The sequence below is a fragment of the Arachis hypogaea genome, chromosome 17, assembly GCF_003086295.3.
Source record: "Arachis hypogaea cultivar Tifrunner chromosome 17, arahy.Tifrunner.gnm2.J5K5, whole genome shotgun sequence".
Taxonomy (NCBI): Eukaryota; Viridiplantae; Streptophyta; class Magnoliopsida; order Fabales; family Fabaceae; genus Arachis; species Arachis hypogaea.
The window spans coordinates 13,975,308-13,987,871 of record NC_092052.1 but is presented as its reverse complement, the minus strand read 5'-3'; positions in this window follow the sequence as shown (position 1 = coordinate 13,987,871).

Here is a 12,564-nt window from a genome sequence, read left to right as displayed (position 1 = left end):
AAATTGAGTAATTCGAATTAGACCAATTCGAATTACGTTGCATGGCGTGTATGAGAGGAGTTCGAATCAGCTTGATTCGAATTATTAATGGAGTAATTCGAATTGGCCCAATTCAATTTATGCTCAGTTCAGGCTTCATAGTAATTCGAATTACATTCAATCAAGGTTCGAAACAGTGTGATTCGAACTACATATATTTGTGCATTGGTTGATTGGGGAAAAGGATTTTATTTTGGCTTATTCACGTAAATTCTTTCTCCCATAGCTTATTCTTGTTTTTTACCCAAATTAAAATTTTTTTGTTCCAAGAATACCCTTTTCACCACTATTTTTAGCTTTTTTTTTTCTTATTTTTCTTTCATTTTTGCTCTTAGATCACTATAACAACTACTATGAACAATTATTATTTTTGTAATTATTTAGAAGAAAATCGTAATGAAAGAAATGATATTTTTGAAATGAAAAATTTTAATTTTGACCAGACGATTAAAAGAAGATGAAATAAAACTGTTGAGATAAAAAAAATAGAACGTTTCAAACATAAAGACAAAATTAAGACTTAACACAAATGTTAGTGACTAAAACAATACTTTACTCTCTCAACAAAAACAACAAACTCTAAATTCCAAAATATAAATATTAAATCCTAAAACTTAACAATCAAAATATTCAAATTAAAAACAAAACACAATTTGAATAAAATAACAAATCTTAAATTATAAACTCCAAACACTAAACATTAAATCATAAAAAATTAAATTCATAAAAGATAATAAGATGAGTAAATTCTAGAATTTTTCATACGAACAAAAATAAATTATCAAATAAGTATTTGAATAACTAAAATATACTAAATTATCAAATAAATATTTCTCATTTTTTGCATTATTTATTTCTCTCAGATAATTTATTATCGTTTGATCTTTGACTTTCTAATAAGAACTACGTACACATATATCAGATACAAAAATATGGTGATAAAATCAGAGGTTAAAAATTCTATAATACAAAATTTAAGTGAAAAATATTCTTTTAGAAATTATATTAACATTTCTATATCTTCAATCTTTCTTTTATATAGAGGAAAAAAATAGATTCTCTCAACATTTTTTTTATATGTTCAATAAAGTGTAAATTATCATCTTATACTTTTTAAATGAAATCAAGAAAAATTATATGAGAAAAAATATTAAATGATAAAAATTTAATGACATTTTACTAAATAATTAAGGAAAAAATTGAGAGAATCCACTCTTTAAAAAGAGTATATTTGATTAGTTATTTTTTTATTTTTTTATTTTGACAAGAACATAAGAGAAAGTGAAATTTCTTTACAAGACGGAAACAATACAATTAGGTAAGTAATAAAATTCAATCTTTATTCAACCAAAAAAATTTAAAATCCATTGAAATAAATGTGTGAAACATATCTTTAAATTTAGTGTCTCATATTTTCTCTCTCTTACATTTAAAATACAAAATCAAATTCTCTAAAAATAAATGATAAAAATAAAATAATATTTTACTAAACAATTAAGAAAAAAATTTCAGAGAATCCACTCTAAAAAAAGAGTATATTTGATTAGTTATTTTTTTTTATTTTTTATTTTGACAAGAACACAAGAAAAAGTGAAATTTATTTGCAAGATGAAAATAATATAATTAGGTAAGTAATAAAATTCAATGTTTTTCAACCAACAAAATTTAAAATCTATTTAAATAAATATAAGAAATATATCTTTAAATTTAATGTCTCATGTAACACCTTAATATTCAAATCCTTATGCTCGGGTCATAAGTCAATGATAATAAGGTGGTACGACTCTCAAGGGGGATTTTTAATACATAACTATAAGTAAAATTGAAAGGAGTATTAGTTGAGAAGCCTGAAAAGAGTAAAAATAAAATTGCGAAGGTCGTAACACTCACGTATCGACAAAAAGAAGGTAAAGTGTGAACTGAGACAATATAAGGATAATTTCGTCGAGAAGAATAAGATAAAACAAAATATAGATATATGACATAAATAATTAGCCACTAGTCGCGACCCGCGAAGTTTAGGCCGGCTAGGTATAGTATAAAAGCAGTTTGACAACCATATCTCCTAATCTCTCCCAAATGATACACAAGGGCCTCTATAGGCGAGTTTTCAAAAGGATTAAATACATAGCATGAGTTCTTTAAAAACAAAAGCGGAGAGAATCTAAGCAAAGGTAAGTAAGAGTTCCCAGTACGGTAAAAGTGCCAAATAAATACAATGCATTGTAATAAAAAATCACTAAGCATCTTAAACATCCTTTCCCCAAATATTCATCCTATGTTCTCACTAACCCATAAATAGGCAACTGTCATAAGAGAATACTAAATCTAATTCATCTTCCTCATGCTTCCCAACTTGGAGTAAACAAAACCATCACCAGCTATTCTGTCTTAGCAATTCTATATCAATACTTTATGTCATCACCTAGAGTAAGTGAAATCACTTCACTGCGTCTACCCAGAGAGCTCAAATTATCTCATTTTCTACCTGGAGCAGTGAAATCACTTCACTACGTCTACCCAGGGAACTCAAATTACCTCATTTTCTACTTAGAGCAGTGAAATCACTTCACTACGTCTACCCATGGAACTCAAATTACCTCATTCAATAATCATCATTTTAAATTAATCATATCATTCTCCATCTCGACAAGAACAGCCCTCAGCGTCAACCGACACCAGCATGAGGGACATTTCAATTGTACAAACACAAGCAATATAGACAAGTAATACAAATTAAGGTACAAGTAAAGCAAGTAGCATTTAATCAGGTAGCATAGCATATATGTACAATTTAGCAATCCAAAACAAATAGGCAAACCCAAACAAGTCAAACATATGCAAATGATGAATGCCTGCCCTATGGCTGATGATATCATCTGTCGGTTACAAAGTCAACCTGACATGTCCTGGTAGCTAACCATTGGACAGTCCCTGCGAGCGCGCATCCCCAAGCTCAAAATCATAATCAATAAAAATAAAATATCCATGGGGGAGAGCTCATCCGGAAAGGTCTAAGTGTCCGGCCACATCTTATGACGCAGGGTCAACAGAATCTCGGATCTCAACCTGGAGCAAGTGGAGCCGACCCACTGCATCTACCCAAAGAAATCCGAAACTCAGATAATTTCACAAATCTCAAATCTACCTCGACTGGAAGCAAGTGGGGGCTAACCACTGAATCTACCCCAGGAGTTCAGACCAAACCCGGAGCAAGAGGAATCACTCCATTGCATCTACTCAGGCAGGTATATCTCACCATGTCCCGGAGCAAGTGGAATCAATGCCACTGCATCTACCCAAGCAGGTGTATCTCACCATGTCCCAGAGCAAGTGGATAAATGCCACTGCATCTACCCAGGCAGGTATATCTCACCATGTCCCGAAACAAGTGAAATCAATGCCACTGCATTTACCCAGGCAGGTGTATCTCACCATGTCCCGGAGCAAGTGGATAAATGCCACTGCATCTACCCAGGAAGGTATATCACAATCAGGTTCATATTTAATATCAATATCTTAATCGTTATCATTCTCATCAACAATCTTGTAGTCATCATTATTCTCTCTATCAGTCTCATAATCATCATCATTCTCATTAACAATCTCATCATTAATCCTCTTCTTATTTTATCCACAGAATTTACCAAACTTAAGTCATCATCCTCTAAACTCATAACCACAATTATTCCTTTTATTCTTTTACTACTCTCACCCTTGATTCAATACCCTAAAACTGGTAAAAAGGTCTTGAGTAAGTGTCACGGAAAGTTGCAAGCTTGTCGGGAAGGTAAACCAGTTAAAAACAAAGTGTTCTTTGAAAAATAAGGCAGTGTGTGTGTGCACAGGGTTGTGCGTACACACGCCCAGAAGAATTTTCAGAAAGTGTGCGTGCGCACAAGGCTGTGTGTACGCACAGAAAGTAAAATTTTCATTGTTGAGTGTACACACAGAAGGTGCGAACGCTCCCAACAGAATGCACTTCCCAGCGTGTGCGCGCGTACATGTCTGTGCGTGCGCATAGCTTGCAAAACTTTGTTGGTTGTGTGTGCGCACAGGGCGTGCTAGCGCTCCCAACAGCAGTCATATCCCCGTGCGTGCGTGCGCACAGGGCTGTACATGCGCACACTTTCAAAAATGCACAGGGTGTGCGTGCGCACAGGGCTGTGCATGCACACACGAACCAAAAATCACAAATTCTGCAACATTCACAGAATTCAGACTTCGACACCAAACTTTAAATGGTCATAACTTTCTCTACAAAAATCCATTTTCTACAAACTTTATATCAATTTAAAGCCCTCAAAGCCATCTTTAATTTAAAATAAGTTTCATTCAATTTTAAGTTTTGAGGCTCAAGTTATAACCCGTCAAAGTTGGCCTAAAACTCATTCTTACCAAACTTTGACAAGCCTCAATTTGCAAAACATACTCTTTTCAAACCTCTTCTAAACCAACCAAAACTTTACCAATTCAACCTGAACCAGATTCCAAGTTCCTTATTCAATCTACCACACATCAATTCTCTATTTTCATCAATCTTAGTTCAATAATTCGATTCAAGAAACATTCAAGCTTTCAAGTTCAATAATCAACAAAACCTCATACTCAAACACTTATATATCACTATCATTCATTCAATCACCAATCATCAACCATATACTTACCGTCCTCACCTTTTCCGGCCTCCGGCCCAAAATCCATGGCCTCCGGCCCAAGTTCACAATCCAATACATATTTCACAAACCATTGATCATTATCCAATTTTATCAAATTTCACAACACACCAAACATGCAAGTTCACACAATTCTCAACTCAATCATTAATTTACATAACACATCAACTATGCATATTAATACCTACCATTTACATAATCCAAACCTAATCCTAGGGGCATCTAGCCTAGGAATTCTCATCACACCACACGGTACTTAAATGAAACTTAAACCGTACCTCTTGGAGCGAAACCAATTGAGCCTCTTCTTTGTAAGTCTCCACCAATCTTAGCTCCAAGCCTCACCAAAGCTCCACAAGCAAAACCAACCTCCCAATTGTGCACCAAAATCAACTAATACTCTAACAAAACCAATTTCACACTTACAATCAACCTAGGGTTCATGAAAATGATAAATCATAAGGGTTGGAGGATTTCTTACCTTAACCCACTGTATTTTATGATGAATATCACCAATGGCTCATACTAGAGCACCCCTAAATAATCGAAATTACAAGATTTTCTCAAAACCCAAACCAAATTCGAATTTAAAGAGAAAAATAAAAACTGGACAGAGTGATGACATGTCACCATGTCATGTTTTTCTATGCTTTTTCATATAAGAAATTTATAATTAGTGCTTAATTATTGTATTCTTTTGTGCTTAAATGGTATATTTCCTTGATCTTTTGATTTTATAAATTTTGTAGGAAATAAGAAGAAAAAGAAGCAAAAGAGCACAAAATAAGCTAAAAAGAAGAAAAGAGGAATTTTGGGCACATTTTGGAGTTGAGGTGATGAAGCAAGTTGGCAACTTGGAAACCAAGTTGGCAACGTGCAAGTGTGTGTTCAGGAAGGATGCGCATTGTTGCTGGCGCGTTTTGCCAACAACTTGGGCAACAACGCCAGGAAGCCACCAGAGAAGAAGGATGGGCGTTGTTACTGGCGTGTTTTGCCAACAACTTGGGCATCAACGCCAGGTAGCATGACCTTGCCCTCTTCAAAGGAGCATATCTTGAGCTAGAAAACTCCAAATGAGGTGATTTTAGTGGCATTGGAAAGTAGACATCAAGAGCTTTCCAACCATATATCATAGCATGGGATTGGAGTTCATTTAAAGACTCAAAAGCTGGCTTTATTTAGAGCCTCAGACACTAAGGGCGTTGTTGCTGGCGTGTTTTGCCAACAACTTGGGCAACAACGCCAGGCAGCCTGACCTTGCCTTCTTCAATGGAACATAACTTGAGCTACAGAGATCAAATTGAGGTGCTTCTAGTTACATTGGAAAGCTGACATTCAGAGCTTTCCAATGATATATAATAGTCTATAGTGAAGCATGAAATGGAAGCTCAAATTAGAGTCATATTTAGGCCTCAAAAATAAGAAAATGAAGTTGAGAGTTAAGGAGGAATGAATGAGCCAAAGAGGATGCTCGAACACGTTGCCAAGGAAATAATGAACTGGCGTGTTCCTTGGCAACTCCAGCAACAATGCCCATGCAAAATTGGGCTAAGGGAGTCTTTGGCGTTGGAGCTGGCGTGTTTGGCAACAACTCCACTAACAACTCCAGAAAATTTGGTAGCTTGACCCTACCCTCTTCAATGGAGCATAACTTGAGCTAGGAAGATCCAAATGAGATGATCCCAAGTGCATTGGAAAGAAGACATTCCGAGCTTTCCAATGATATATAATAGTTCATATTGAAGCGAAGGATTGAAGCTAAAAGTTCAGGCAACATCAAGCATAAAAAGTGAAGTAAGAAGGAAAAACAAGCTAAGTGTTTGGCAACAACTTGGGCAATAACGCCCAAGCACCATGTCCCACTCCCAGGAAATTGCCATGCACATTGCCAACGTACACCAAGGCTGGCGTGTTTGCCAGTAACGCCAGGCCATTGGGCCAGAGCAATAAGAATGAGCCCTGTTTTCTCTGTTTGACAATAATTCTTTCATGAAGCAAAATCAACAAGAGCAAGGCCCAAATTGCTAACCCCAAAGGAGAATTTCAAGGAGTTTTAGGAATAGTATAAATAGAGAATAGTTTGGTACTTTAAAGGGGGACTTTTTAGACACTTTTACATTGACATCATAGTAGTTACTTTTGCTAGCTTTTTTTACTCTGCTTTGTATTACACTCCCGATTGGGAAGCATAGCAGAGAGGAAGTTAGTTTTCTTTTGCAATTTTGAATTTCAGTTTTCAAGAACTTCTTCTTCATTCTTCAATATTCTTTACTACTCAATTTTAATGTCTACTTTTGCATTTATTGTTGAAATTAGAGCTATGATTCACTAAACCCCATTTTCATTAGGGGAGGAGCTCTGTTTATTTAAATGGGTTGATAACTTTTCTTTTCCTTCTCAATTCAAAGTGGTTCATCCAAGAGGAAACTCTTGTTCTTCACAGATTCAATCACCATCGAGAGAGGGGTTGAATCTATATGAATTATATGGTGAACTTGAGAAAGGAGCTATATAACTCAGTTTAGAGTTCATCCTTTCATGATTTCTTTGATCAATACATTTTGGGTTGGTATGTGAGATGTAACCTCCCTTAGTTGAGATCCTAGAAGTTGTGTGGCCTTGGATTAGAAATTGAACTTCACCTCTTCTCATGACCAATTAGATCACGAGAGTGGCAATTGATTGTGTTGAGAGAAATTGAATTGCCAAGAGATTGGAATTCAATTATTCACAATCCGCCATGGATCTATACCCATGATTGAGAAGGAATTGAGCAAAATCAATTCATGACAATTTACATCTCTGACTCCTAATGATCTCTCCATCATTAATTCTCATTTCTTTTGTTCTTTAGTCATTTTGAATACCCACTACCCAATTCCCCTTTATCTTCTTGCAATTTATCCTTCTTGACAATTACATTCTGTTTTCTATTTGTTGCAGTTTACTTTTCTGCTCTTTATAATTCCGCAATCTTTACTTTTCTGCAATTTATCTTTAATGTCATTTAAGTTTCTTACATTTTAAGTTTCAGTTATTTACTTTCATTGTTCTTCTTTATTCTAGTTCTTTAAATTCCTTGTCATTTAACTTTCCGCAATTACATTCAAAAATCAAATCTCATGAATTCAAAACCATGTTAGCTTGACTAAAATTTACCATTTAACTAAAGTTGATTAATCTACCAATCTTCGTGGGATCGACCTCACTCTTAGTGAGTTTTATTACTTGGTACGACCCGGTATACTTGCCGGTAAACACGTGAATTTCTAATTTTTGCGTATCAAGTTTTTGGCACCGTTGCCGGGGATTGGCAAAGATTAACAATGATTAGGTGAATGGTGGTCTAGATTAAGCATTTTCTTTGTTTTTGCTTTGTACAGTTCTTTTAATTTTTTTATTTCTTTTTGACACTAAGGTGTTTGAGTTATTGCCTCACTAAGAAATTTATCTCTGAGATATGAATTTCAATTTTCCTTGGTGTTGTGTTTTACAAAATTCAAATGAAGTTCAACTCATCTTATGATCAAACAAATTTTATGGGATATTACCCACCATCACCAATCTCTAATGGTGGCTGGAAATATCACCAAGAAAATACCAATTCTGAGCACTCCAATTCATGGAGATTTGCTTCAGAGACACAAGATGAGCAAGAGAATCATATGGGATACTTCCCACCACCACAAAATGATTCAAGTCATTATTCTAATGGTGGCTGGGAGTATCACCAAGGAATGAAAGAGCATCCACCCTCACGTCCCAGTTTCTCATTTGAAAGTTCTTCATCACTTGATTATACCTCAACACAAAGTTTCTTCCAAAATCTATACAAGTCATCCCATCAATCACACAACTCATTCCACACCCCTCAACACAACTTCACTACAACACACCCATGTCACCAAAATTACTCTCAACCTTCATCTCTTGAACCAGCAGATGAGGATTACCTTCAAGCCATTGAAATACATAGAAAACTCGTGAAAAGATACACACAACCATAATCCTGGAAAGAAATCATCCTCAAGAAGATGAATGGGCCTTTAGAGCAAACAAGGGGGAACTTAAAACCATCAAACAGTGAGGATGAAGACCAATTTGTGGGTGAGGAAGTGGAAAAACAAGAACAAAAGGTCCCTGTGTCAAGTGAAATTGCAATGAAGGATAAGGAACATGAGCCAAGGATTCCATGTCCACAGAGGCTAATTGAAGTGACAATGGAACATGAAGATTCCCTCCCAAAGGACTTAATGAAAAATCATGAAGAAGAAATGGAGGAAGAAAATCAAGGAGATTCACATTCAATTGAAGCAAAAGATTACAGGAAGGAAGCGGCCACTGAACCATCAATTCAAAAAGCTCTTGATGAAGAGAACACTCCAACAATCACACAACCACCAAGACTTGGATTCAATGAAGTGAAGGCAATTAACAAAAGCACCGAGAAGAGGATTGTGACCAAGCTACAAAGGACAATATTCATGAAGAAGAGAAGGTCAACTACAAGCAATCCTCCCCCTGATCCAGCAAGCAAGCTCAATCAAGCCATTAACAAAAGAAAGCTTGCTGAGGAGAGACCAAGACAGGGGGTAATAGCTGAATCTTCTCCTCCCTTGAGGTCTTTCCTCTTAACAAACTGGAAGAAGAGGAAGAAAGTGAAGAACAACATACCAACAGTAGGTAACGTTTCTCTTCTTTGCTTTGTTTTCTTTCTTTGCTTTGTTTAAATTCAATAAATAGGCACATGGTTACATTCTAAGTTTGGTGTTGCCCTGCAACAAATTGTTTTCAATCCCTTGGGATGATTGCATCAATTTTACATGAAAGTGTCACACTAAGATTCTAAGTTTGGTGTACCACTTATTTTTATATGCAAGTCATCCAGCAGCACCACTTGTCTGCATAATCACAATGCATCTGCAAATTTATCTTTCTTTTGGTTTGACACTTTGTTATTCTGTCTACTTTAGTATTTCTCTGCTTTTAATGCTTTCACTTATTTTGCTTCTTAACTGTTTTGTTAATACAAGCACCAAGAGATCCTTATTCATGACAGATTTTTGGCTTGGTGATTGTATTCAACATATAATAGTTCTTTTTGTTTAGTTTTAATTCAAATAAATTGACATATGATTGCATTCTAAGTTTGGTGTTGCTATGCAACAAAATTTGCTTCCAATCTTTACTAGATACGTGCATTAATTTCAAGTGAAAGTGTCACACTAAGTTTGGTGTGCCACTTATCTTTTATGCAATGTATTGTGCTCACCTTCTTAAGTTTGCAATCACACTGTCTCTGTCTCTTGTGCCTTGATTATTATCTTTAATTTTGCTTGCTTAGAACACATGTACTACTAACATTTCATTGTGTAAGACATTCATGATCCATCTTAGCCCCATAGCCGTTGTTCTAATTGTTGCTTGAGGATGAGCAAGCATTCTGAGTTTGGCAAGGGAAGAGGAAGAATAGACGAAAAAGGACAACAATGATGAAGATGAACTACAAGGTTGTAAAGTCCCTTTTCCTCTCATTTGTTTCCAGTACTCTAAATTGCATGATTGTCTTTATCTCTCTGTATGCATGTGTGGTATGAATAAGCATAGCTTGAATTTTAATTTGCAACATGTTGCTGTGACATTATGACTACCAACTTGAGTTTTGTGAATTCAAAAGCAAAAAAAAAAAATGCATCATGATCATAAACAAACAAGGAATTAAAGAAGAACTTAGCATGTGCATACAAGTACTGAAAGGCTAGTCTGGTTAATTGTTGCTCAATTGCATTAGATTTTATTTAATTGAAGTTTTCATCTAGGACATTTTGTGAAATCTTTTGAAATCATGAAAACCTTGAAAAAGCAATTACAAATTAAGGCAAGAAAGAAAAAGGGAAAGAATGAGAAAGCTGAAGGCTCTGAGTACCAATGACAATTTCATTGTTAAGTACTTGTGGTGTTTATGTATCAAGTAAAATGCTTGAAAACAAAACACTTAGAAGTCAAAGCTAGGCTCAAGTGCAAAAGCACTCCCTCAAAGCTCAAGGCTCTGAGCATCAATGATTAGAGAATCAAGAAAAGAAACAAATGAGCTTAATGAAGTCCTCTAATTAAATGCTTGTGGTGCTTATGTATCAAGTGGTAATACTTGAAAACAAAGCATTTAGAGTCGTAGCTTTGTTATCAACTCATGGGGTAAAGCACCCAAAAGGAGAAGCTAATAAGAAAATCAAAAGCTTGTTTCAAGGAAGGAATATAAGACAAAGATTTCATAAATTGAACTAGATAGAAGCATCAATCATTTACATTTCTTTTGTGATTGTAGCATGCTTAGAAAACTAGCTTACCATAAACATTGAGTTGCTATTCTTTTTACCTTGGATTGTCAATCTTTATTGCATGATTCTTTTCTTGCTTGGGGACAAGCAAGGTTTAAGTTTGGTGTTGTGATGACATGTCACCATGTCATGTTTTTCTATGCTTTTTCATACAAGAAATTTATAATTAGTGCTTAATTATTGCATTCTTTTGTGCTTAAATGGTATATTTCCTTGATCTTTTGATTTTATAAATTTTGTAGGAAATAAAAAGAAAAAGAAGCAAAAGAGCACAAAATAAGCTAAAAAGAAGAAAAGAGGAATTTTGGGCACATTTTGGAGTTGAGGTGATGAAGCAAGTTGGCAACTTGGAAACCAAGTTGGCAACGTGCAAGTGTGTGTTCAGGAAGGATGCGCATTGTTGCTGGCGCGTTTTGCCAACAACTTGGGCAACAACGCCAGGAAGCCACCAGAGAAGAAGGATGGGCGTTGTTACTGGCGTGTTTTGCCAACAACTTGGGCATCAACGCCAGGTAGCATGACCTTGCCCTCTTCAAAGGAGCATATCTTGAGCTAGAAAACTCCAAATGAGGTGATTTTAGTGGCATTGGAAAGTAGACATCAAGAGCTTTCCAACCATATATCATAGCATGGGATTGGAGTTCATTTAAAGACTCAAAATCTGGCTTTATTTAGAGCCTCAGACACTAAGGGCGTTGTTGCTGGCGTGTTTTGCCAACAACTTGGGCAACAACGCCAGGCAGCCTGACCTTGCCTTCTTCAATGGAACATAACTTGAGCTACAGAGATCCAATTGAGGTGCTTCTAGTTGCATTGGAAAGCTGACATTCAGAGCTTTCCAATGATATATAATAGTCTATAGTGAAGCATGAAATGGAAGCTCAAATTAGAGTCATATTTAGGCCTCAAAAATAAGAAAATGAAGTTGAGAGTTAAGGAGGAATGAATGAGCCAAAGAGGATGCTCGAACACGTTGCCAAGGAAATAATGAACTAGCGTGTTCCTTGGCAACTCCAGCAACAATGCCCATGCAAAATTGGGCTAAGGGAGTCTTTGGCGTTGGAGCTGGCGTGTTTGGCAACAACTCCACCAACAACTCCAGAAAATTTGGCAGCTTGACCCTACCCTCTTCAATGGAGCATAACTTGAGCTAGGAAGATCCAAATGAGATGATCCCAAGTGCATTGGAAAGAAGACATTCCGAGCTTTCCAATGATATATAATAGTTTATATTGAAGCGAAGGATTGGAGCTAAAAGTTCAGGCAACATCAAGCGTAAAAAGTGAAGTAAGAATGAAGAACAAGCCAAGTGTTTGGCAACAACTTGGGCAATAACGCCCAAGCACCATGTCCCACTCCCAGGAAATTGCCATGCACGTTGCCAACGTACACCAAGGCTGGCGTGTTTGCCAGTAACGCCAGGCCATTTGGCCAGAGCAATAAGAATGAGCCCTGTTTTCTCTATTTGACAATAATTCTTTCATGAAGCAAAATCAACAAGAGCAAGGCCC